Raw genomic sequence first — 27,825 nt, 5'->3', positions numbered from 1 at the left:
CACAATGGAGGGAAGTAAGAAGTGTGGTCCCCCAGGGATCTGTACTGGGACTGGTGCTTTTTAACTTATTAATAAATGATCGAGAAGTTGGGGTAAGCAGCGAGGTGGTATATTTGCAAATGACACCAAACTATTTAGAGTAGTGAAATCCAAAACTGATTGTGTGGAGCTCCAAAAGGATCTCTCCAGGGAGTTATTCACACTTGGCTTCAGGCTTCGGGGTAAACGTTAAGCGAAGCCACTTCGAGGTACACTCGTGGCATTGAGGGAAGCAGCCCCTCCCCTCTGCTCTAGGTTTTCTTCTTGAAACAAGTCTATGTGGCATGCTCCGTGTTTTCCTTCCAGCCAATGGGGGCAGGGGAGAAAGCGAGCTCCTGTAGAGATAGATCTGTATTTCTGAAGAGAGAATGCCTCGTACCTTGCTAATGATTCTACTTCAGTGCCTCTTCCATTTGCTCTGGCGTTTTCAGAAAAAGTTGCTTAAAACCAGCTTTTAAAAAACCTGGACATACATCGAGAAGCTAGAATTTGCATCACAAAGCTTGGTTTGTGTGTAGAGTCGGTCCAAAAATCTCAAAGGGAAGTCGAGGTAAGTTTGGCTGGTGTGTGAATGCACACACACTCTTCTGAAGGAGATTCGGGCCAGAAGTCCTGTGTGCAAAGTCTCCTGGGGAGTGGATGACAGGGAGAGTGGGCAACAAAATGGCAAGTGCGGTTCAATGTTGGCAAGTGTAAAATGATGCACGTTGGGACAAAAACTCCCAACTTCAAGTATACGCTAATGGGATCTGAGCTGTCGGTGACTGACCAGGAGAGGGATCTTGGGGTCGTGATGGACAGCTCGTTGAAAGTATCAACTCAATGTGCAGCAGCTGTGGAAAAGACCAATTCCATCTTAGGGATGATTAGGAAGGGGATTGGGGAAAAAAGGCTAATATTATATTATTACCCTTATACAAAACTATGGTGGGGCCACACTTGGAATACTGTGTACAGTTCTGGTCACCACATCTAAAGCAGGACATTGTAGAACTGGAAAATGTGCAGTAGAGGCAACCAAGATGATCAGGGGCCTGGAGCACCTTCCTTATGAGGCAAGGCTACAACACTGGGGCTTTTTAATTTAGAAAAAAACCAACTGCAGGGAAACATGATAGAGGTCTATAAAATCATGCACGGAGTGGAGAAAGTGGCCCAGCAGGCCAGGTTGACTTTGTAACTTGGGATCGAGTCCTGTATGGCTGATGGATTTTCTGTTCACAGCTCTGACGTTCAGAAGCAGCACCTTAAGACCTGATGAACTACTGTAGTGGCTGCCAGAGTTCCCAACAGTGCAGGAAGGGCTGGAAGGAGGGATAAAAACACAGCAGTGGTGCAGCAAAGTTGAAGGCGGCCTGGGGACAAAATCCAAAGTGCAGCCCCTTGCACACTACTCACCCCCGTCCGCCTTCACTTGCCCATAACCCCACCTTGTTGCCTGTCTGCTGGTCATGCTCACCCCAAGTACCTGTGAGAACATAACTGCTTAAAGGGGCCACCTGTTCTCACTAGCATCGGGGCTGCACCAGTGTGGAGTTGAGGCGAGTGCAGCTTGGTGGCTGCACGATGGTGGTGGTGGGGCCACAAAGGGAGGAGGTGGCCAGTCTGGTGCACCTGAAACATGGCCCACACCCAGAGGTGCACCTACACCTAGGTAATTTTGGAGCCTGGCCCTAAAGGCCTTTGGAAGCCCCCCACCCTGCAAATTAAGCATCATTATGCTCTGCCAGGCGACCACACCACCTGGGACAGACTAAAACAGATTTGTGGGGCTCCAGGGGCTGTGGAGGCCCTGGACCTTGGCCCCAAAGTCCAGGGGTAAGAGCACCTCTGCACACGCCACTGAAACACAGAAGAATCTCGCTCTTTTCCTCCTTACCTGGCCCTTACCGACTGCCTCCACTGCTAGCAGTCACTGCCCACACATTTTCAAGGATATCATCATCATCAAAGCCTAAAGGCTTTAAAATCACTAAATAACTAAATAAAAATGAAACAAATTTTCAGGAAGATGAATTTTGTACTTCATTTATTTTGCAATCCCTCTGAACTCTAGCAAGCGCAAAGCCCTAGCTGAAAATAAAAACCAGCACAACCTTTTGCAGACAAGGTTCATACCAAAACATTGTGAGGTATCTAACAATACACTTCAATAACACAATTTGAGCTACGCTGTTCACATGCGGAAACTCCTGGATGCTGCCCAGCACAGTGCATTCCATTGCGGAGCACTATTCCTGCTGATAGTGTCTTGGAGATGAATTACTCGGCTCTAGTTATTTCTGAAATGTATTGCTACTGCTAGAGCCGAGTGATTCATCTGAAAGGTTGAGGTTATTGTTCATTTGTGGTGATCTGCTTTTCTGTTGTTGGTTTCATCAATATTCCCTTTCCCCTGTCACTGGATAGCCCATGTTTTGACATTGAAAAAGTATATTACTATATTATGTTCTAAGAAAGAATTTCCCCAGTTGGGGCTACATATGAATCAGTACTAGTAATGCTTTTCTAGCATTAAAGAGAGTTTTGTGGCACCTTTAAATATTAATTTGTTCATTCACCATATTTATATACCATCTGATATATGTACAGTCATCGCTCACCAACCCTGACGGTTCTGTTCCGGCAACCCTGAGGGTTTTGTTCCGCGGTTGGCAAATTTGCAGTTGGTGCCACAGTTGGTGAGCCATTGAAATGAATGAGAAACAGGAGGGTAGGAGAACCAAGATTGCAAAAAAGAGTAAAAAAATAAAATAAAAGGATTAAAAAAAAATCAGCAAAAATCCCTTAATATTGCCAAGAGTCACCCAAAGGAATGAACAGATTGAACTTCTGGAAAATTTTTGAAACACCCCCCTCCCCCCCCCCGACAATCACTCAAAGGCACTCTGAATCGTGAGGAATGGGCAAGGGTCAGCAAGAGGAATGAGGGGACTGAACCTCTGAATCTGCAAAAATTGCTAAAAACAACAACAACCCATCACTTAAAAACCTCATCAACCGTGGATACTTAGGTCGCGGTTGACAAGACCGGGCACAAATTTCCAATTTGTGGATACTCAGAATTGTGGATGAAAAAACCATGGTTGGTGAGGGATTACTCTTTCTCTAGGTGGTGTACACAATTTACTAACATGATTATTGTCTCTAGGTTGCCCAAGAGTTGTTGTGTTGACTAAAGCTGCCAATCTGGAACTTCCCAGCCTTGCTCTCCATTCAAGTGCACCCTTTAGGGAGGCCAGTGCCACCCACCCTGCCTTCCCATCAGGCAGACGCCCTGTTCCATCGACTTGAATCTGAGCATGTTTTTCTTCAACAACTGTTTTCTTTTTTATTGTACAGAATTGGATCTGTGGTTCTGGGCAATTGACTTTGAGAAAGGCTTTCTGACTACCCATCTGTGTTTAGTCGCAGAGGCATAGCGAACTTGCCATTGGCCTGGGAACAAGCTCTAACTGGCGTCCCCTTGCCCTAGCCTGACACACATGTTCCGGCTGCACCCCTTGCATCTGATATCAGATGTAGGGAACATGGCCGGCACCCAAAAGTGCTGCGTGACCCCACTCTTGTTCCTTCCCAGTTGGCCCTTCGCTTGCCTGCTTGGAAGGAACAGGCAAGAGGCTACACATTGCATTCCCAGATGGTGGGCACTTTCTTCTCGTGAGCAAAGAGGTTCCTTATGGGAGGGACAAGGAGGTGCCCTGGGGGAGAGGTACCGTGGCATCCCCTCCACGACTCAGCGGCCAAGAACATTTGTCTCCCGACCCTTGACCAGTGGGTGCTATACCGCTGTTCAGTAGGCTAGTTCATATGCTTATTATTTGGGTAGGATAAGCATACGATGACGACGACAAATATTTAAATACTGCTCTTCAACCAAAGTTCTCAAAGTGGTTTACATAGAACAACAAATAGTACATGAATAAGAGGGTCCCCTGTCCCTAAAGGGCTCACAGTCTAAAAGAAACATAAGGCAGATAACAGCAACAGCCACTGGAGGGATGCTGTGCTGGGGGTGGAGAGGGCCAGTTGCTCTCCCCTTGCTAAATATAAGAGAATCGCCACTTTAAAAGGTGTCTCTGTTGGGGGTTGTTAATTTTAACCCTAGTAGGTAAACAGCAGAGCACTAAGGAAGAGAGCACACATTCCAGTTACAGAGTAAGTAGTAGAGGATGGTTTAGTTGTTGCAGCTATTTAGAGAAAACACATGGAAGCTATGGCAGCTTCCTATGTTGTTCATGGAAGGCTTTCCCTCCTCTTTCTTTCTTTCTTTCTTTCTTTCTTTCTTTCTTTCTTTCTTTCTTTCTTTCTTTCTTTCTTTCTTTCTTTCCCCTCAAGTGACCCTTGCTTGTAAAATAGTGAAGCTCACTGGCCAGAGCGTGTGACAAGTGCTTGTGATTTATGGCTCGATGCAATGGTTTGTTTATTTGACAGCACAAATGGGAAGATGTTTCCAAAAATTAATAACTTGTTTAAGAGGTCTGGAACTTCATACGTTCATGACTGTGAGCCTGTGGGCAGCAACTCCCAAAGTAGCAGCTCAGCCAAAACCATGGAGTGCATAACTCTGAAAGCTCTTTGCCATTATCCAAGGTTGTGAGCAAAAAGGAACTGTTCCTTTCCATTGTGTTTCCCCCACACCCCGTAAGGATCAAGTTGGAGCGACTGTAAGGAGACAGATGGCTCGCAGATGCCATTATTGATGGCTTTGTGTTATTAACCAGAACTGCTGTGGAAAGTCTTGCAAATTGCAGTGTGTGTGTGTGTGTGTGTGTGTGTGTGTGTAGAACTGCATGGATTATGCCCAGATAATAAAAACACTTGATAATGATGGATGCATTCTTATAGGGGGAAGGGGTGGGAGGAAAGAAGAAGCTGGAGCAACTTTTGCTTAGCAACTACTGCATACATAGAACTCAGTCTATGAAGAAATTAAAACCATTCTTCTCTCCTCATCACCCACCCTTATCCACTGCTACAATGAGAACCATTTCCTCTTAATGTATGACCTGAAATGCACTAGGAACACATGCTGTTGAACAACACAAACATTCTCTTCTACTCTCACTCATCTCAAAATGTCTTTCTGCTTTTCTGGAATAACTTCTGTGAGTGACATTGCCCGATTAAGAACATAAGAACAGCCCTGCTGGATAAGGCCCAAGGCCTATCTAGTCCAGCATCCTGATTCACACAGTGGCCCACCAGATGCCTCCGGGAAGCCCACAGGCAAGAGGTTAGGGCATGCCCTCTTTCTTGCTGTTGCTCCCCTGCAACTGGTATTCAGAGGCATCTTGCCACTGAGGCTGGAGGTGGCCCACAGCGACTGATAGCCATTGATAGACCTCTCCTCCAATTCTTCCCCATGGAGTTCTCTGATTGGTGTTGATGTGTTTGCATAGGCTGCTGGAGTGTGTGTGTGTGTGTATTAGATGGATATGCTTGAGGTTTCGGATATTGTGAGTGTCTGTTCTCTTCGGTGAAGGTAATGTAGCTGTGTCTCTTCATCAGGAATAATTGAATTGTGCAGAGAAGCAACAGGGTCACTGGCCCACAGTGGAGGTCAATAGGAATTTTTTTTTGGGGGGGGAAGCAAGGCCAGAGCAGTAAATCATGTAGAGCTGAAGTGGCCATCTCCTGACGAATGCTCTGTCTTTTGTATTTGGCCCAGTTGGTTGAAATTAGGGTTGCCATATTCTGGCTTTCCAAATCTGGGTGCCTAATTTGCATGTTATGTAAATTGGCTTGAAAATAATTTTTGAGAAGAATAATGACTGCACGTTTTGTTCCTTGATACCACTTCTAAAAGGGCTAGGGCTTAGATTTTTTTAAAAAAATGAAAGCTGAAATCCAGGTGAATCTGGGTGGGCTAAGCAATCTGGGTGAGATCTTTAAAATCCGGGTGAAACTTGAAATTCAGGGGGGCATGGCAACTCTCGTTGGAATTAATTTCTTGACCGTTCAATGGAAATAGGGCATTTCCTTGCCAGTAGAAACAGAAATAACTATTGGTACCCTCCTTTGTTGCAGCAAAATTGTACTAAAATAATATGTAGATAATAGAATGGTAGATTGTCATAATGACCATTTAGGATGTTGGCTGTCTGTGGACACTGTCTGGTTAGCTGCATGGTAACAAAAATTACTCAGTTTATTTTTTATTTTATTTTATTTTATTTTATTTTATTTTATTTTATTTTATTTTATTTATTTATTTATTTATTTATTTATCTATCAAATTTGTATACCGCCCCAAACTTTCGTCTCTGGGAGGTTAACAAGAGCGTAAAACCAGTTAAAAACACATACAAAAAATTTAAGTTTTTAAAAACAATTTAAAAATCAGAGATTAAAACCCCAAAATAGCTCTCATTCTTTTGGCCTATGGTCTTTATTCTTTTGGCCTATGGTCTTTATTTATTTATTTGATTTATATGCCGCCCTTCCAAAGGTGGCTCAGGGTGGTTTACATTAAACTTAAAAATACATAACAACAATTAAAATCAAGAATCAATTAAAAGCAAATTAAAATTACAATTAAAACTAGATAACATTAAAACTAGATATCGTTAAAAGCTAGGCTAAAAAGATGGGTCTTTAAGGCTCTCCTGAAGGCCTCCAAGGAAGACAGTCCTCTTTATATCCATGGAGAGCGTGTTCCACAACCTAGGGGTGACAACAGAGAAGTCCCTATCCCAGTCCACCACTGGATGAACTGGTGGCACCCGAAGCCGGACCCCTCCTGATGATCTCAATGAGCGAGGGGTAGCTTGTAAAGAAAGGCCTTCCCTCAGATAAACCAGACCGAAACCACTTATTAAAGGTAATAACCAGCACTTTGTTCTTTGCCCGGAAACATATTGGTAGCCAGTGCAACTGTTTGAGAACAGGCATAATGTGGTCTCTCTGGGATACCCCAGAGATCAATCTGGCAGCTGCATTTTGAACTAACTGAAGTTCCTGTACTACATACCAAGGCAGCTCTACCAGTGCATTGCAGTAGTCCAACCTGGAGGTTACCAGCTGGTGTACCACTGTTTTCAGGTAACTCTCCTCAAGAAACAGGCAGAGTTATCGAATCAATCACAGCTGGTAAGAAATGCTCTTGGCCACAGCCTCAACCTGAGGCACCAGCAAGAGACCCAGATCCAAGAGCACTCCCAAGCTATGAACCTGTTCTTTCTGGGGGAGTGCAACCTCATCCAGAACAAGAAGTTCTATCCCGTTTTGCAGATTATGACCCCCAACAGTGAGAACCTCTGTCTTGCTTGGATTCAGCTTAGTTTATTATCCCTCATCCAGGCCATTACTGCCTGTAGACAGGCATTTAAGGGGCTAACACCATTTCCTGGTGTTGATGACAAGAAGAAATAGATTTGGGTGTCATCAGTGTTGGAAGTGAAGGACTTTGCGCTGCCTCTTGTCTCAATGACATAGGAGGACAGATTAGTGAGTCAGAGGGCTAGAGGGTCAAGACATTGGTCATCCCTTCTCTACTGCTCTGACACTATCCCTTTGATATATAGATTGCTAATCTTAGGGACTTCCTTCCTTCCTTCCAGCCACTTCCTTCCTCTCTTCCTTGTACCTTTCAACATGCAAGCTCCTCTCCCCTGCACCATGTGTGCAGAGATGCAGAATCCATCTGCATCCAGCTAGATAGATAGATTAGAGATCCCATCTCCTCACTTTCCTATCTAGAATGGAGTTCTCTAATAAATACCACTTATATTGATTTGAAACTATGACCTGGCTCCAAGTTACTTTACTCTAAACATACACACATGCCTAACTAAATTCCGCTGTATTGTGCCTCTGTGCACTCTGCTATAATGAAAAAGGGTTTCTCTTACCAGAGAGAATTCCCAACAATCAGAATATTGATAACATCCAGCCCCAAATCCCATGATGACCTCACCCAGCAGTTTCATATAGATGTTAAAAAGCATTGGCCACAGAATGGAGCCCTGGGGGACCCCATATTGTAGTTCCTGTTATGAAAAACAGCTGTCACCAAGTGCCACCATCTGCCACCAAGCTGCCACTAAGCGCCACCCGAAACATAGGAGCGGAACCACCGTAAAACAGTGCCTCCTATACCCAAATCCCTCAGGCGATCCAGAAGGATACCATGGACGATGGTACTGAAAGCTGCTGAGAGATCCAAAAGAACCAGTAGAGTCACACTCCTCCTGTCAATTCCCTGGTGAAGGTCATTTACCAGGCTGACCAAGGCCATCTTAACTCCATTGCCTGCTCTACAGCCAGTTTGAAATGGGTCTGGATAATCAGTTTTCTCCAAGACTGCTTGGAGCTGGTCAGCCACCACCCTTTCAGTCATCTTACCCAACTGTGGTTGGTTGGAGACTGATCTATAATTATCAATCACCAGGCGGTCCAAAGTGGGCTTCTTAAAAAGGGGTCTGACCATCACTTCCTTCAGACAAGATGGCACCCTGCCCTCCCTCAGTGAGGGAGGGCATCTTGACAGCAAACCTGTGTTTTATAGTTGTTTGTTTTCTCTCTCTCTCCCCCCCTCCCCCCCTCTCCCCCTCTCCCTCCCCTGCTGTACCAACTTAGTTTTACATTGCACTTTCAGCTATATGGATCAGAGGAGTGGTGTGTGTCCCCAAACAAGAAGTTTCTGTGTGTGTTCCACAAGTCCCTCTAAAGGTGTTTTCCCATTGGAGCCTTAAATCTGCTTTTCTTAAATTGGTCTGCAGTGCAAATATGGAGCTCAGATTGGCAAGCATGGACAATGGGTTCATTTTCCCTGTTCTGTCCACAGTTAGCAACATTCACACAAAGGAACCAAGAGTATATGAGAGGCTCAAACAAGCTTTTGAGTGCCTTGTGTGAAAGTAGCCTAGATCATCTCTTGCAAGAAACCAAAGTGCCTGTGGTTTTGAGGGAATATATAATGCTCATTCCAATGGGATTGGTCACAGGTTACTCATATAATCTGGAATTGTTGATCAGGAGTTGTATAGCAACTTGGAGATCTAAAGAAGATCACTGAATGCTCCATCTAACACAAATTATCAATCTGCAGGCAAGGACTGCATCATCTTTCTGTTCCGTACTGTGCCTAGTACAATGCTGACATAAGATGAAATGAATAGTACACCATAGAGAAGGTGGTGAAGTGTAGCGGCCAAGGATCAAGCCAGCCTTGATGGTGGCAGACCCATGAGTCAGGATAAGCTATATGGAGAATTCCTGCAAAATGGGGTGAAAGCTGGAGGTTTTGAAGCTGGTCTTGTGGTAGCAAGCATGAATTGTCCCCTTTGATAAGCAGGGTCTGCCCTGGTTGCATATGAATGGGAGACTTGATGTGTGAGCACTGGAAGATATTCCCCTCAGGGGATGGAGCCACTCAGGGAAGAGCACCCCTGCATGCTTGCATGCAGAAGGTTCCAAGTTTCCTCTCTGGCAGCATCTCCAAGATAGGGCTGAGAGAGACTCCTGCCTGCAACCTTGGAGAAGCCGCTGCCAGTCTGTGTGGACAATATGGAGCTAGATGAACCAAGGGTCTGACTAGGTAGAAAGCAGCTTCCTGTGTTCCCGAGAATAGCATGAGCAAGGCTGGTGGAGACAATGGAACATTCTCCCCTCAAATTCCTCATTTCTAAAGCGGTTTTTCTCTAATCAGGCTCTGTGGCTGAAAGTAACCCACACGAAGAGGTTATTCACACTTGGCTTCAGGCTTCATGGTGAGTGTTGAGTGAAGCCACTTCGAAGTGCGCTTGCGGCATTGAGGGAGGCAGCCCCTCCTGTCTGCTTTCGGGTTTCATTTTTGCAAGTCCACATGGCAGGCATCAGTGTTTTGCTTCCTAGGCAATTGGCGAGGGTGGGGGCGGGCGGGGAGAGTTCCCTGCAAAGATAGATCTGCATTTCTGAAGAGACCATGCCTCATATCTTGCTAATGATTCTACATCAGTGCCTCTCCCTGTTTGCTGCGGCGTTTTCAGAAAAAGTAGCTTAAAACCAGCATTTTAAAAATCTGGAAATACCTCGAGATAAGCTAGAATTCGCATCACAAAGCCCGACTTGTGTGTGGAGTGGGTCCAAGGATCTCCTTGGGAGTTCAGGGTAAGTTTGGCTGGAGTGTGAACACACACACACTGTCTCCCGAAGGAGATTTGGGGCAGAAGCCCCGTGTGTAAAGCCTCTAGGAGAAAAGGAGCTTTAGAAATATTTGGGGGAGAAAAGGATAGGTGGGCAAATGGCCCAGCTTCCCCCCTCTCTACCTGCCTGTGCTGCTTTTAAAATCTCTTCCTCCCCCAACACAGTCTCTTTGTTAGGATTCTTTATGACCCAGGTTGGGCGATGCCATTTCATGTCTAACCTACAAGCTGAATGGTAAGCCTGGAAAATCCCCAAAGGAAATCTTGCCTCGGCCAAAGGCATAGATGACCTTAAGCCACTGGCTGACATCCTGACTAGTGCTGTGCTTGTGCAAAGCTGTTGCACTAGCTACTTGTGCCAAGTCTGGAGCTTACAGTGCAACTATTGTTGTACCAGTGCAAACACAACGGGGTGGCACACCTCACGCTTTGCAGGGAACTTCTGTGCAGTTCTGAACATCCCAGTGATTAGTACAGATAGGCTGTCTTCTTGTGGTAGTGCAACGGCTTGCTGTGCAGGCGCAACGTTAGTGAGGATGTTGGCCACCGTCTCTTTGCCTCGGCACCCCACCTTCTGAAACTACTGACCTACCTTACAGCGATGGCTGATGCAATGTATGCCAAGCCCTAAAGGGCCATATATCTGCTGAGTAGTGTTGCTCTTGGTGGCAAAATAGACATCATCATGATGGCAAGAGAATATGGAGGGAGGGCCTCTCTGCTGCAGGAACTTGGGCAAGGGGTGTAATAAGGAACTTGGGCACGGGTGGGTTTGTTATATTTATATTGCACCCTTCTTCCTTAAGTGGCACAGCAGGGAAATGCTTGACTAACAAGCAGAAGGTTGCCGGTTCAAATCCCCGCTGGTACCATATTGGGCAGCAGTGATATAGGCAGATGCTGAAAGGCATCATCTCACACTGTGCAGGAGGAGGCAATGGTAAACCCCTCCTGTATTCTGCCAAAGAAAACCACAGGGCTCTGTGGGCGCCAGGAGTCGAAATTGACTTGATGGCACACTTTACTTTACCTTCTTCCAAGGAGATCAGGGAGCCATACATATTTCTCTCCCCCTACCTGTTTTAGTCTCTCAACAACCTTGTACGGTGGATTTGGCTGGAAGACAGAAACTGCCAAATGATCCAAACCAACAACTGACTAATGAATAATAATCACAAATGCCTTGTACATTTCAAAGGAATTTTGTACTTTCAAATAATGTATTATAAATTTCACAAAGACCATTAAAATATACAGTAAATACAAATATCTAAATTTGGTTCAAAAATTGCTTGAAAAATCATAATTCAATCCATAGGAATAAGTGTCCTTTGGCAATTGCTGTTCAACAATTTTTTGATCCATCCTTCTACTCCTTTGCTCCTTCATTCACTCGGCTCAGAGATCATGCCTGGCTCAAGGTTGCTCAGTATGGAATTTAGTGGGAATTTCACCAGTCCTGGTCTGACACTCTAACCACTACCTCTTGCTAGCTTTCCAGTGGTTGGTGAAGGTGAAGTTGAGCCAGCCAGACTCAAGGTTGATACAGTGGTATTATCCTGTCACAAAGTTGGTAGGTTGTGTTATCCTGTCACAAAGTTATCCAAGAGAGCAGGCTGTACTTTTCACCCATAGGAGCAAATGGCACCTAGTTTGCTCTGTTGCACCGGAGTTCATAAAGGCAACCTAGAGTGGTGGGCCCCAGTTTTGGCCTCGCTCTTCACCTACATTGACTTGCATGGTCCTATCCCCAAGGACTGGGAACTAGTGATCACAGTTGCTATATTCAAAAAGGGCAGGAAGGCGGTCCCCACCAACTACAGGCCCATCAGCTTGCTCAGCGCAAGATTTACTCAAGGCACGTGCAATGAAAACTCAGGGACTGGATAGATCAAGAACATCTCCTTGCGGAGGAGCAAGTGGGTTTCAGGGAGGGCTGATCCACAGCTGATCAATGTTTAGTGCTTCAGCACCTTATTGAAAAATACTCTTTCGAGCGCTACTTCCCTCTACGCAGCCTTTATAAATCTCAAGGCTGCATTTAAAGAAAAAAAAAAAAATCTATGCCGCCCAAAACTTCCGTGTCTGGGTGGTTTACAATTAAAGTCATTTTAGCATTTGACTCCATCTCACGAGTCAAGTTGTGGGAGAAGCTTGACCAACGCCTGCTCCCCCAATCCATATCCTGCACACAGACACGTCCCTCAAGGTGCAACTTTCAAGGCCAACTTTTGAATCTAGTTCCAACCCAGAAGGGTGGAAAACAGGGCTGCATACTAGCCCCACTCCTCTTCAACTTTTATATCAATAACATGGTGAGCCACCTCAATAGCCCAGACTTCTATCCCTCTAAGCTGGCTGAAATATGTATTTCCACCTTGCTCTATGCAGATGACGCTGCAATCCTTTCAAGGACCCCCACTGGGCTAAGGAGAGCTCTGGTGGCTCTAGCCCAGTACTGGAGGAATGAACAGCTTGAAATTAAATACTAAAAACTAAAATCATGGCCTTTGCCAAAAGACCCAGGACCCGTTATTGGAATATAGATGGCCATAAGATCAAACAGGTCATCTGTTTCCGGTACCTGGGGATGCTTCTGCATGCTTCTGGCTTCAGAAAGGCCCACAGTGAACATCCACTGCGCAGAGGAGCTCCATCCTGAAATTCCTCCGGGCAAAAGGAGGCCATTACATTCCTGCAGCACTCAAATTGTTTGAAGCCAAGCTGCTGGCACAGCTCCTCTATGGCGCCCAACCCCCAACTTCACCCCATTGGAGCTGGTACAATCCAAATTTTTAATAGTGTTTCTCCAAGCTTCATGTCTGTAACTAAACCGTATGATATCCTATGACTATTTGTCACTCCATGATATATGTAAATAACGTGGCTGTTCTTACTAGCCCTTATTAGATGTCAGTAATATATGAATATAGGGATTGATTACACTCTTTATTTAGTATGTGTATCTATTTTCCCACTGCATTTGTGTGTTCCATTAACACGGTTTTCTGATTGAGATACCCTGTGACTAGAGACAGGAGAGATGAAGGTGGAGGCCAGAGTGTAGTTGGCTATTCTCAGCTACTGGCTTAAACTATTCCTCCATCCCCAAGGCTTGGCCCCCTTGACCCTACAGGACACATTATCATCCTCCTGGAAATGAACTATATGGACTAAAATGTCTGATCAGACCTCTATTCCTGTTGGTGTCCATTTGGGCAACCAGGTTCTGAGTTTCAACCCTGCCAGATACCTAAACCCGATAACTGCGCCAAAATACCGCAGAGCTCTGACACAGGCACAATGCAATGCCTTGCAATCAGCAGGCCTGGAAGGGAGATATTAAAAAATCCCCTACAAAGAACGTACTCGTCTCTGCAAATCAGGAGATATTGAAACAATGGCTCATGTGCTCCTTTATTGTCAATTTTACCGAGATATATGGAGTAAACATATAACCCCTTTTATTAGCTGCCATCCAGGTTGTACAGATTCTTTTTATCTTAATTATCTTTTAACTGACCAGAATGACCTGAGATCTTATAATGTGGCTAGGTTCAGTTTAATAGCCAGTAAAATCTGCCAGGAGTTCATTAAGAATCATTGTTGATTGATCTTTAACTATGTGCTTAACTACTGCATCACAAAGCTGTAGGTTTACATTTTGTTTGTTTGTTGGGCTTCTGTTTGTAAATTGTGCTGGTCTGTGATCATAATAAAGGAATTGATTGACTAAAATTTCAGTCTTGGTCCCACCCCGCTTACTAGCTATGGCAAGTAAGGCAAAAACTGTGCTTAAACAAAGGTGCTCCCTATTGAGATATGATCCTCCCCATCTCTGACAATTTTTTAAAAGCATTTGAAAATCCACCTTTTCACCCAAGCTTTTTATCTCTTGTTTACGCAGTCAGACAGGTGTTATTGACTGGTTTGTTTTATCCAGACATCGAGTCCTTCCCAAGGAACTGGGATGGCTGAATTTTATTGTCAGTGTTATTGCTGTTATAGATATCGTCGCAGAATATAGGCTGTTCCCAGTAAAGTTGCTTTTTGTAATTGGCTGGTGGTGATTTCTGTGGCCCCTATGGTGTTGAGGTGCTCTTCAAGGTCTTTTGGAACTGCACCCACGGCACCAGTTACCACTGGGATTATTTTGGTCTTCTTCTGCCACAGCCTTTCAATTTCAGTTTGTAGATCTTTGTATTTTGTGATTTTTTTTCTATTTCTTTTACTTCTATTCTGCTATCCCCTGGTATTGCTATGCCAATTATTTTAACTTGTTTTTTTTTCTTCTCGACTACAGTTATATCTGGTGTATTGTATGGCAGATGTTTGTCTGTTTGTAGTCGAAAGTCCCATAACATTTTTACATCTTCATTTTCTACCACTTTTTCAATTTTATGGTCCCACCAATTTTTGGCTACAGGTAGCTTGTATTTTTTGCAGATGTTCCAGTGTATCATCCCTGCTACCTTGTCATGCCGTTGTTTGTAGTCAGTCTGTGCGATCTTTTTACAACAGCTGATTAGGTCCACTGTTTCATCTGCTTCTTTACAAAGGCGGCACTTGCTGTTTGTGGTTGACTTTTCTACTTTTGCTCTTATTGCATTTGTTCTTAGTGCCTGTTCTTGTGCAGCCAGTATTAAACCCTCTGTTTCTTTCTTCAAGTTGCCATTCTTAAGCCATTGCCAGGTCTTGGTGATGTCTGATTTTCCACTTATATTGTGCAAATATTGACCATGCAGTGGCTTATTTTTCCATTTTTCTGCTCGGTTCTTGACTTGTTCTTTCTTGTAGGCCTGCTTTCTTTCATTGGTGTTGAATAGTTTTGCGTTATTGACCATTTGAAGTGCATCTTCTTCACTGTCCTTGATATATTCTTCAAGGCCTCTTTTCTCCTCCTCTACTGTTCGATGGATTTGCAGCATTCCTCTTCCACCTGAGCTGCGAGGGAGGTATAGCCTATCGACATCACTGTGGGGGTGCAGAGCATGATTGATGGTCATGATTTTCCTGGTCTTACGATCCAGCGTCTCTAGCTCTGCCTGGGTCCAGTCTATTATTCCTGCAGTGTATCTGATAACAGGTATAGCCCAGGTGTTTATGGCTTGTATGGTGTTCCCGCCATTGAGTTTGGACTTGAGGATTTTTCTAACTCTCCTGATGTATTCACTTCCAATTTTTCTTTTAACTTCAGTGTGTACGATGTTATCAGCCTGGAGAATGCCCAAGTATTTGTAATGTTCTTTCTCTTCCAGGTTCTTGTTGTTGCTTCCATTGGGCAGTTCTGTTCCTTCTGTTTTTCTTATTTTTCCTCTGTTCATTATTAATGCAGCACACTTGTCTAGTCCAAACTCCATTGCTATATCGCTACTGAATATAAGGACAGTGTTTAGCAGTGATTCAATTTCTGACTGGGACTTTCCATACAACTTCAGATCATCCATGTACAGCAGATGGTTGATTTTACTTGATGTTTTAGATGTATTATTATTATCATTATCATCATTTATATCCCGCTCTTCCTCCAAGGAGCCCAGAGTGGTGTACTACATACTTAAGTTTCTCTTTCACAACAACCCTGTGAAGTAGGTTAGGCTGAGAGAGAAGTGACTGGCCCAGAGTCACCCAGCTAGTTTCATGGCTGAATGGGGATTTGAACTTGGGTGTCCCCGGTCCTAGTCCAGCACTCTAACCACTACACCACGCTGGCTCCACGGAGTGGAGGAACTTTTTCAGTTCCGTAACATTTTAAGGTTTTAATTTGTAGGTGATTTTTTACTTGTTAAATTGTTTTAAGTTTTTGTATATATTTTAACTTGTTTTATGCTATTGTTAACCGCCCAAAGATGAAAGTTTGAGGTGGTGTACAAATTTGATAAATAAATAAAATAATAAATAATGGACAGAGAACGACAAATGGATCTAGGAAGGGTCCCAAACTTTCTTACATCAGAAAGACTGAGATATTTTTCCTCCCCTGCTGCATATCCGTCACAGTTGGAAACCCCAACCCAAAGGAGGGCCTTCACCCTAGAGTGTTGCCGCACCCTCCCTTCAGCCATTCTAGAAGGCAGATGTAGAAAGACCCCACCTGCGGAGAGACTATGCCCTTGCGACACTGGACAGCTCGAAACCACAGCACACGTCCTCCTCTTCTGCCCCTTTTATAGGGACATTTGCACCAATCTCATTTTGCCGATACTGCTTAAGTATCCTGGTTGGCTGCTCAAGGAGATTCTACGCCTTGTTGCTGCTCTCAGATGAAGAACCTGCCATCACACCCAACACTGCAAAGTTCTGCGCTGCAGCCTTTAGAATCCATAGGGCCCCCTGACAGCCAACGGGTCCTGCTCATAGGGATTGCAGCCTGAAACACTCCAGCCCAGCAGTAGCACTACATGAATTCCCAGATAGCTCACCCACAGCCCCGCACTTCTTTACTTTTAAAATCATTTCAAATTATTGTCATATATACTTTAACTTTTATCTGTGGCTCTCAAATCAGAGCCCTCGTGGGCTATTGATGATTCCGCTTGCTGTCTTGCTTTCTATAGTAGATAGTCATAGTGTAATTTTAAACTTCATAGCCCTGAAGACCTTTTTTATTTTGCAATTTTTATAGCTTCATAACAAACACATGGATTTTATGTTTTTACCATATGTCTGTATTACGTCACTCACCTCTCTATCATATGCTTTTACCAGGTCACTTATCTAGCTGGTGTTTTGTTTGTTTTTTAAACTGCTCTTATGTTGGTCTAAGACTGAAATAAAGATGATTGATTGATACTCTAACCACTACCCCTTGCTAGCTTTCCAGTGGTTGATGAAGGTGAAGCTGAGCCAGCCAGACTCAAGGTTGGTAGGTGGTTTTATCTTGTCACAAAGTTATCCAGGGGAGCAGGTTGTACTTTTCACCCATAAGACCGAATAGCACCTAGTTCGCTCTTTTGCATAGAATTCAGCAGGGATGTGCATGAAACACAATTTGGATGCTGAATTGCAGCACATCCTTTTAACAAGAGATTACACATCCCCGTTAACATGGAGGAGAGCAGGCCCGTACCTGCTGCCCTGGCATTTGCTGCCACTTCGTTAATTGCACACCACCACCCCCCGCTATTATTGCATGTTGGCCGTGCTCTCCTCCAGCAACTTCTGCACGACACACCTGCACGACACACCGGCACGCACGTGGCCGCCACACAGGCGCAGTGATAGGGAAGGAGGCGCTGCAATTAAGGAAGTGGCTCTCCTCTGTGTTAAAAGAGATGTGTAATCTTTCGGCATTAAAGGGATGTGATGCGATTCGGCATCCGAATCGTGTTTCATGCACATCCCTAGAATTCAGTGAGAAAGAGCTAAGTTCTTTCTTTTGTCCCCTTTTCTCCCCTTATACCTACCTGTGTAGCCCTCAGAAAAGGTATGTTAACTTGTGACAGGTTAAATACAGAAATTTGGAATGTAACCTCCACCTCACATCACTGTGGTTATTACCTTGAATGCCACAATAACTCCAGTTTGGCTAACCCTTGGAGTATTTTTCTACTTGACTTGTGGCCAAGTTAAACCTTGTTTGGAGATATTTCTAATGCCTTGTTAATCTGAGCCTATATGGCCAAAGGCCAGCCCAGCCCAGCGTTTGTCTCGCTTCTTCCTTGGTATTATAGTTCCTCCATTTTCAGTCTAGAAACTGCAAACATGGTAACCGCACGTCCCAAGCATAATGTTTGAAAGAATGTATCCTTAACACTCGCTCCAAAAACATCGCGTTGGCCCAGAAACATAGTCAGTGCATCCTAATGAGACCTGGGGATAAACAAAATTATATTTATTTATAAAATATACAGTATCAAAGAGCAGTGGAAAATGCACCTGGAAGAGAAGGAAGGAGGCCAAACCACAACTGTCCAGCCATTCGTTGACTTAAACCGGGTGGCTTTTGTTGTTGCTTCAAGTTGCCGATTTGGAACAGGCGTGGAAAAACAGCCCCTAGCATGTGAGCTGTGTGTTGCCACTTGCAGCCGCTAACAAAATGTGTGTTTCATGTTTCACTCCCACTGCTGACTTTTGGACCTTGCCCTGCTGTTCAGCTCTACTGAATCAAAAAAGTGTTTTTCAGATTTGTTTCTGCACTACTATTGAATGACTGAGAAATAAAACTTGAACCTTAAAAACAAAAACAAAACCCTGGGGTTTTCTTCCACTGTACATAAAGATTTTCCAGAACATAAATTGCTACAAGGTGTGCCTGCAGTCCTCTTTCTGTCTCTGGGTTTGTTTTTCACCTTTAAAAAATGATGGGGTGATGGCAAATGGAAATCCATGTCCCTCTGAGGCTGCTTTGGTGACAATATCACTCTTTCATTCCTCCTTTCATCTCCCAAATAATCAGAGACAATTAGATTTAGTTATCTGCTCATGTCATTAAGGGTGACCGTAGCTCTTTACAGGGAGGACCATGCTGCTTGTTGTGCAGTTGAGTTGGTGTCGACTCCTGGCGCCCACAGAGCCCTGTGGTTGTCTTTGGTAGAATACAGGAGGGGTTTACCATTGCCTTCTCCCACACAGTATGAGATGATGCCTTTCAACATCTCTCTATATCGCTGCTTCCCAATATAGGTTTTTCCCATAGTCTGGGAAACATTCCAGTGGGGATTTGAACCAGCAACCTCTGGCTCACTAGGCAAGTTACTTCCCCGCTGCTGCTTGTAAGTGTCCACATATGTGATCTTAGCTAACCTGGGTGCTTTCCAGACTAGCTGCTCAACAGCAGCAAAATGCCTCCATTCACGCAAGTCACATTCGAAACGTAAAGAGCAGAGAGAGCAGTCTTTTGGAAACTACCCCCCCCCCATAGCAACTTCCTTACGCTGGATATACGACATCCTAGCTCTATAGTGCAGTGATTAAATTCAAAACAGGGCATTTGAAATGTGAATGGCACCCTGCTGTCCACATAGGGACTGCGGTGTCACCATGCAGGAAGTGTGGAAGCAGCATGCTTCGGAGATTCCGTTGCAGGGTCTAATCTGGAAAGCGCCCAGGAATCACTTTAAGAATTAAACCATTTTCCAGCACTTGGAAAAATCACAGAATACTCTCAAAACTGAAGACACGTTTTGTAACACTACTCCTGGGTCATCTCAGTACAAACCTTACTACTGAATAAAATAAAAATTCCCAAGTTGTCATTCATAATTACCTTGAGCGTATATTTTGTTTACCTTTGGCTAGCATCTGTTTTGCAGCACTTTCACAACTGTCCCTGATAAATCACTTGTCAAGCGACTGCAAAAAAAGAAAAGAAAAGAAAGACACTTCTTGCAGTCACTTGATGATGGGAGTTGTAGTCCAACAACATCTGGGGCAACAAGGTTAGGAACCCTAGGACTATGCAAGGTTCAATAAGCTGAAACTCTGCTCTGCTAAGACTAAGGTATGGTTGATAGATGATAGAGTTGAGGAGGAGGGGTGTGTGTGTGTGTGTGTGTGTGTGTGTGTGTGTGTGTGTGTGGTTAGCCTGTTTTGTGCAAGGACACATTCTGCAGTTTGGGAGGTGCTATTGCAGGATGAGAGCTGCTAGCAAGTGTGAATTCCCCCCTTTGCTAAGCAGGGTTCATCTTGGTTTGCATTTGGATGGGTGACATTTGAGCACAGTCAGATATTCCTCTTAGGGGATGGGTCCATAGCTCATCGTCATCCTTTACTATGGGCATTGACAAGAGATAGGGAGGCTATTCACACGCACATGCAAAACCGGGCTAAGGAAGCCCAGCCTATGTGTGAACCACCGGGATTGAGCGGCCAACCCTCCTGCGCAGCCACCCCTCAAAACGGGGTTAGGAGAGCGATTGCTCTCCTAACCCCACTCTGGCAATCTTGTTGGCTGGCACAATCTGGGCTGGGAATGGGGATCCCAGTAATGCACCATGCACTTGCGCAGTGCATTACTGAAGCTCCGGGGGTGAGGCAAAGTGCAGCGCTGCTTCCCTATACCCTGACCCCCAGAGCTACTGTTTGGAGCCAGTGCTCGTCTGGGCAGGCGATCTGCCCACCCAAGGTGGGGCTGCTGCTCGTCTGCAGGGAGGATAAGTGTAATCTGCTCTCCCCACAGACCACCCCAGAGCCCTTCTCACTGATTGTGAGAGGAGCTCCAACATACACCAACAAATTAATAACAGATTCCATACATGGGGCTGTAGCATCTGCTTGGCTTGCAGAAGGTCCCAGGTTCCCTCCCTGGCAGCATCTCCAGATAGGGCTGGGAAAGGCTCCTGCTTGAGATTCACTGCCAGTCGGTGCAGACAGTACTGAGCAAATGGACCGATGGTCTGACTTGGTATAAGGCAGCTGAGGAGTAATATTGCTCAGGTTGGTTCACTTTTGGAAGAGAGATTACAGGAGCCTTGTGATGTTTTGAAGGAGCAGAGTGAGGCTGGCAGCAGCCCGTGTGTGGCAGCCACCACGGCCCCCTGACCCCGCCCACCGTGTCTGATGTCAGGCTAGCCACGCCCCTGTGTCTGACATCAGACATGGAGGCATGGTCTCCCTTCCAAATGGGGCCTCGTGGCCCCATTTGGGAAGGAGATCGGCCCACATGGGCCGGAGTGTCTCTACCTGCCTTAAAGGTAGGGAGAGCTGTTCCAGCCATGCTGCCAATGCAGTGTGGGCCAATCTCTCTCCTAAACGGGGCCGTGCGTGTCCTCCCGGCCCTCTGAACTCCCATAATGGTCTGTGTGATTGCGCGGTGCATTATGGGTAATGGCTGGGTGCCTGTCGCTGCTGCAGTGCCGGCTATAAGCAGCTGGCACTGTACATGAGCAGGGAAATGGGGTTAAAGGAGTGAGCGCCCCCTTAACTTCATTTAAGAGGGTGGCTTCAGAGGTGGGTTTGCCAACGTGGCTTCACATGCACAGGCGAGAGTGCCTGTCTTAGCCCGCTCTTGGCTGTGCACGTCAACAGCCTCACTATGTTTCGGAGTGCAGAATGTGCAGGCCCTTTTGGGGGAGCAGAGTGCAGTGTTACGTATTACGTTCTCACAACCCTGTGCACTACTTCAGGGGTGCAATATATGCAGGAGAGAGAAATTGGCAGTGGTATATCATGGCACTGTTTATGTGTTCCCCAAGAATAGGTGTCCTAGGCGACTGCTGTGGTTCCAAATGTTGTTTTTCTCACACATACAGAATCTACACACATCTTAGACCAGCTGCTTTTCCTTAGCGGAAGTTGAGTGGGGCGTATCACTTTCCCCAAACTCCAGTGGCTGTAGTGGCTTTGCCATTCCAAATATTCTGGAGAGATCTCTGTAGCAAGAAACATCTTCTAAAAATTAACTCTCCTCCTAGAGACGTCAGATCACCATTAAGGGACACTGAAAGCCTTTTGTCACGTTTCAGACCCTGGTACCTTTAAGGCAAACCCTTAACATGCTTTTGGTGTGTTGATGTGCTATTCTATTTTGGTGTGTTGATGTGCTTCTTGCCTTAAGAATCTGCCTTTCAAAATGGGGTAGAAATGTTTTGATAAAATAAGATTATAAACCAATATCAATCAATCATCTTTATTATGGTCAAAGACCAGCACAGGATATAGTACAGAGACAATGAAATAAAATTGATTAAAATTATTATAAACCACATAGATAGACCTAAAATGCTGCAAATCCACAGCTATAATTAGCCTATAACATTATGATTATTATGATTATGATAAACCAATATTTCAGCAATGAAATTCTGCAGATTAATTTGGGTTTTCTGTCTGCTTCCATAAGAAGGTTCCGGCTTTCCTCCCAACACACACACACCCAGCTGTCACCTTTTTTTTATCCCCCCCACGCCCATCCCCAAATGGAAGAAATGATGCTGTTACAATTATTTCATTTTTGAAAAATGTACCTTGGCCCATCTGTTGATCAAGACCAGGATCCAAGTGGCAGCACTGATCCGTGCTCTTGTAGCGTGCCTTCCAGACCCAAACCCCACAATCTGAGACGTGGAGCCGGCCAAGGGAGATGTACTGAATTGTTGTGGTTAGTAAATAGGTCGGCTGTCGGCAGACTGCACCGTGCATTGCCATAAATAGCTGAGTTTGCAATGCCATCTCCAGCAAGCTGGGTGTCAGCCAGGGGCTTGGATCCCATTGGAGGAAGCTTAGGCATTGGAGTGCAGGACAGGCTGTTGTAAACAGCTGCACTTTAGTATTCCAGAGTGCTGCGATTAATTTGGTGGGTAGTTTTCTTTTTCTTTTTTTAAAAAAAATGATGGCGGTGATGATCATGATGATGCAAGCCAGGCAGAATGCAAACTTAGCTGAATTCTGTGTGGCTTCTTGCTTAGTTCCATGTAATGATGTAGAGGGTCAAAACTGGAGGTTTCCCAGTGTGATGCAGTATAATGCCAGACTTCATACACCATATGTAGCCTCTATGGCTAACCATTTTTGCATATGTGCCAGTGGTCCCTGTTCAGGCGCGGAGGGAGGCTAAAAGCCTTTTGCAGCTAAGCGTTAGAAGGGGCGGCAGGAAGGTATCCTCCTGCTGCCGCCCCGATTACTGAAGAAAGTACGGGCGCGCACGTAGCCTTTGGCACTAAGCGGGGGAAGGTAAGGAAAGATGTGGGGGAAGGTGCATTCACTGCACCGACTACTAAAGAAATTGCGTGCGGGCACAAAAGGCTTCTAAAAGCCTTTTGCACTGCAGCCAAGTGCCTGGAGAAGGGGCAGTAGGGAGGTATCCTGCCGCCCCAATTACTAAAGAAAATATGGCGCCAGACGGGGGAAAGCTGCGGGAGGGGTAAGTAAACCTTCCCCCACCCTTAAAGGACCCCCCCACCCCAATCCACCTGAATCTGAACCGCCCATGTTCGGACCGGTCCGGAGGCCTTTAGAATGGCCTCCGGACTGGTCCGAGCACATCACTACCCCAAACCCCCAGACCATTTCTGCACATCCCTATAATTTGCCACCCTTGGCAAACACCTCACCTTGATTCATGGAAGGGTCATCCCTGTCACAGGCAACACTGGACTGATTCAGATGACTGAATAATGGTTTTAAACCTTACCTCCTTGAGTCTGGCACTGAGTTGTGATGACATTGCAGCTTGGTTAATGCTCAGCTCTGTGGCTCATCTGAACTGTACTGCTGTGGTTTACAAACCATGAGTGACTAAATCAGCATTTGAAATTGGAGTTCAATTTCTGTTTCAAATGCTGGTTTAATTGCTGTTTGTAAACCACCATTAAAGCCCAGCTCAGTGTTTTTGACGAGTTGTAGAGCTGTACTTTAAGTGGACCACCGTTGTGATGGACACAAGTGAAGGATGTAAGTGGGAAGGGAATGTGTGGGCTCGGATCATGGCCAGTTTTTATTTATTTTATTTAGTACATTTCTATACCACCCTATTAAAAAAAAAAAAAGTCCCAGGGCGGTTCACAACCTAAAAACCATAACACAATTAAAAAAATTTAAAAATACAAATAAAAACTCTAAAACCCAAAGCTTTAAAACTATAAACTAGAAGTCTAGCTGAACAGGTATGTCTTTAGGTCCTTCTTAAAGACATCCAGAGAAGGGCAAACGCTAATTTCATTTGGAAGCATGTTCCAGAGTTCCGGGGCAACTCTAGAAAAGGTCCAGTTTTGAGTCGCCACCAATTGATCTGGTGACAACCACAGTTGGTTCAGTTGTCTGAACTGACCCAATGCATCTAGCGTGCCATCATCTCAAAACCTTTTCTCTGTTTCCAGCCAAGGTTGCTAGGGTCGCTTCTCCCTAGATTCCAGCCCTACTTAAATGTGGAAGGGGCTTAACCTTGTCCCTGCTCCACATGCCTGTTACACCTACCTAAATCACTTTATTTCATAGACTGCCATTTCACACATTACAGCTGGTGAGATTTGTTTTGAAGGACTGCTACATTTTTTTACGTTGCCTATAAGCAAAACAACAACAAATATTTATATACTGCTTTTCAACAAAAGTATCCAAAGTGGTTTACAGAGAGAAATAATAAATAATTAAATAAATAAGATGGCTCCCTGTCCCGAAAGGGGTCACAATCTAAAAATAAACACAAGATAGAAACCAGCCAGTAGTCACTGGAGAGATACTGTGCTGGGGCTGGATAGAGCCCGTTGCTCTCCCCCTGCTCAATAAAGAGAATCAACATGTTTAAAAGGTGCTTTCTTGCCCAGTTAGCAGGGGTTATGCAAAAGCACAAGTAAATTTATTTTTTATTTATTTGGCCCATTTCTATACCACCCCATATACACATCTCTGGGCGGTTTACAATCTAAAACACAATAATCAAGACATTAACGCAAAACGATTTAAAGTCTTGATAAAAACTCTAAAAATTAAGACTTTAAAACTATAAATTAAAAGCCTCATTAAACAGGTTATGTTTCCAGATGTTTCTTAAGAACATCCAGAGAAAGGGAGGCTCCAGTTTTCGCATTCCAAATTCCCCAGGCAACCCTAGAAAAGGCCCAGTTTTGAGTCGCCACCAACTGAGCCAGTGGCGACCACAACTGGACCTACCCGATGATCTTAATAGGTTCATGAAGAAGAAGGCATTCTCTTAAATACTTCGTAAGAGAGAACAAGCAGCCTCATCTAAATCTATATGACAAGCTATTGCAAATTAAACCAAGTAGTTTAGGTTAAGAACAGCCCAGTATATCTCTGTAGTTATAGAAGCACAATCAAAGTAATAGCTCTTGAAGGCAATAAAGGTGACATAAACCAGTTTCCAAAGAATGTATGCGTTTTCTTTAGTGTTTTAAAATTTGGTAATCCTCTTTATCCATACTGACTGATTCGATTTCTGTGTTGCCATCTAGGAGTGGCTACTATAAATAACCTCACATTTTATAGTAGTATATGTATTTAAAAAAAAAAATAACCCAGAAAACATTATAAAAACAGAAAATGGCATAAAGCCCACCATTCCTCATAAAAAGGACCCTCCATATAACCACAATTGAAATCAATCAACATATGCGGTGGAGGGAAGAGGTGAGGCAGAATTCCCAGCATCTGAGTGGCTGCACCACTAGCAGACCACACATCATGTTCAATTATAGTTTTGGCCATCACCTGCTCCCTTCTGAGGCGACAGGAAAGTCATTAGAGGAGCCCCCTGCTGCCTGCCACATCACTTCCATCTTGGGTGCTACTGGTTTAGCAGTGGCTTTCACGCTGTGCAGTGGAAGAAGTGAGGTGGAACAATGGGACCATTGCTCTTTAACTTGTTCATAAATGATCTGGAAGTTGGGGTAAGCATGGCCAAATTTGCAGATGACACTAAACTATTTAGGGTAGTGAAATCCAAAACGGATTGTGAGGAGCTCCAAAAAGATCTCTCCAAACTGGATGAGTGGGTGACAAAATGGCAAATGTGGTTCAATGTAAACAAGTGAAAAGTGATGCATATTGGGGGAGGGGGACCCCAACTTCACATATATGCTGATGGGTTCTGAACTGTCAGTGACTGACCAGGAGAGAGATCTTGGGGTCCTGGTGGATAGCTCATTGAAAGTGTCAACTCAGTCCACGGCAGCTGTGAAAAAGGCTAATTTCATGCTAGGGATCATTAGGAAGGGGATTGAAAATAAAAATTACTAAGACTATAATGCCTTTATACAAATCTATGGTGCGGCCACATTTGGAGTACTGCATGCAACCCTGGTCACCGTATTTTAAGAAGGACATTGTAGAACTGGAAAAGGTGTAGAAGAGGGCAACCACAGTGATCAGCGGCCTGGAGCACCTTCCTTATGAGGTAAGGCCACAGCATCTGGGGCTTTTTAGCCTGGAAAAGAGGAGACTATGAAACAGTGCATTCCGTAAGTTAGTTTGTTGTATGAAGAACTTGTTTCACAGTATGTTGGGCCCAATCTGTTAAGATCTTTGTAGCTCATAACCAGTCCCTAAAAGGATCGCACAGCCTCTAACCATTTAGTCTTCCCATCTCTTTACTCCCAAGTATGGACCCCTACAGCTGGTTAGAACAGCTTTAGTCAGGATCAATTATCTTCTCCTATGTGGAAAGTGAGTTTGACATTTGGGGAAGCTTAGCGTCACGCTAGTCTTTGATTTTTCTTCCTCTCATGGTCAATTAACCTTTTGGAGTGATACCAGGCAACTTTTGCTGCTTTGCATTTCGACCTTTTTGTTTGAGATCTGGCAAGCTATTAAGTCAGTGCAGCCATGGAGATGCGTCAGGGAATCTTAGCACTGAACACAGGCATCAGGTTTTGCATTTATTCACTGTAAAGAAGGGAATCCTTGCTTCTCGCTTGGCCTCCTTTCTCACTTTCCTTTGCCGTGTAACCACTTAACCCAGCTAGACATTAAACCCTGCCGCCTGGTGGTGTGATGTTTGGGGAAGCAATCCTTATTCAGCTGCATAACCTTCTAGCTCATTTTAAAAGCAGTTTGCAGAAAGGTGCGTTAGGTGTTCGCACAACAATTACATCACAACATGCAGCAGTCAGTCCATGCAAACCGGACACCCTTTCTTCTACTGGCTTATCCATATACTTTTTCTCTTCCTGGGTATTCTTAGGTATTTTTTCAAAATAAATAAAGTTGAATTGCATTTTTTAACTTGGGTTTTTAGTTGACTACAAGGTATTTATCAATTTTTAAAATGTATTAGCATGTTTGTTTTTGTTAGCAATTTTCCTGGGAAATCTTCTTTTTCCTGGGAAATAATCTAAGCCTCTCAGATAAAACAAGACACACAGATATGCAAAATGAATGTGCATATGGGAAGAGTGAATTTTGCTTTTCTGGCTGAGTAGCCCACACATGAGTAGTTTTCTAAAAAAACAAAACAGGTACTGTGTTCCCTGGGGTGGCACCTGTTGCATGGACTCTAGCTGTACATTTTGTTCTTTTACCAGTCCTCCTGTGGTTTGGCTTAGAAGGACTGGAAATGCTGAAACAGCATTTCCATACCTTGTGGTTAGAATAATCAGAAATTATAATTCATTGGCCAAACTTGAAATGCCATTTTTGGAAACTTTTTGCTTTCTTACAAATATATGTATATTAGGGATGCGGAGGTTGCAGACACACCCCTCCCTGCTCCCGTAATGAACTTGCAACCAACAAGAAATATAGCAGGATGGTTTCATCCTACAATTGTGAGCACACCAAACAGCAGGATGCTGCAGGGTTAACGCAGGAGCAATTATTAAGATACTAGCTGGGTCGAGCACAGAGCATCTGTGCCTCTAGTTTCCTTCGCCCACCTACTGCTGCCAATTTCTCCCACCCCTGCTGCTGTTTTCTTTCCCCGCCCGCCGACGTTTTCTCTCCCTCCCCTGCCATTGTTGTTTTGTTTCCCATCTGTCTGCCGGCGCAGCCGCTTTCCTCTCCTGCCGGTAGCAGCTTTCCTTTCCGGAACTCTTGCGAGAGCTGCCACACATGGGATTAGCGATGGGTACACCTTAGAGAAATATACACATAGATGATTCAATATTCAATGTTAAATTGATAATAATTACTTATTTGAGGCAGGCTTCTTCTTGAAGTTATTAGTCCTGCATCCAGCAGGTGACTGACTAACTCACTGCCCAGAAACAACCCTTAACCCCATCCCAGCCTTTAACTAATTTAGCAGTCTTAAAGTAACATGCTT

The 27,825-nt window shown here is 44.5% G+C and overlaps 1 protein-coding gene across 3 annotated transcripts in view; it reads left to right on the top strand.

Moving 5' to 3' along the window:
- The window catches only part of COL8A2 (collagen type VIII alpha 2 chain), a 200,312-nt gene that overhangs the window by 89,948 nt on the left and 82,539 nt on the right, over window positions 1–27,825 (top strand). The window lies entirely within an intron of this gene.

The sequence above is a fragment of the Hemicordylus capensis genome, chromosome 7 (genome assembly GCF_027244095.1).
Source record: "Hemicordylus capensis ecotype Gifberg chromosome 7, rHemCap1.1.pri, whole genome shotgun sequence".
Taxonomy (NCBI): domain Eukaryota; kingdom Metazoa; phylum Chordata; class Lepidosauria; order Squamata; family Cordylidae; genus Hemicordylus; species Hemicordylus capensis.
This window is presented reverse-complemented; position numbering and strand designations above follow the sequence as displayed.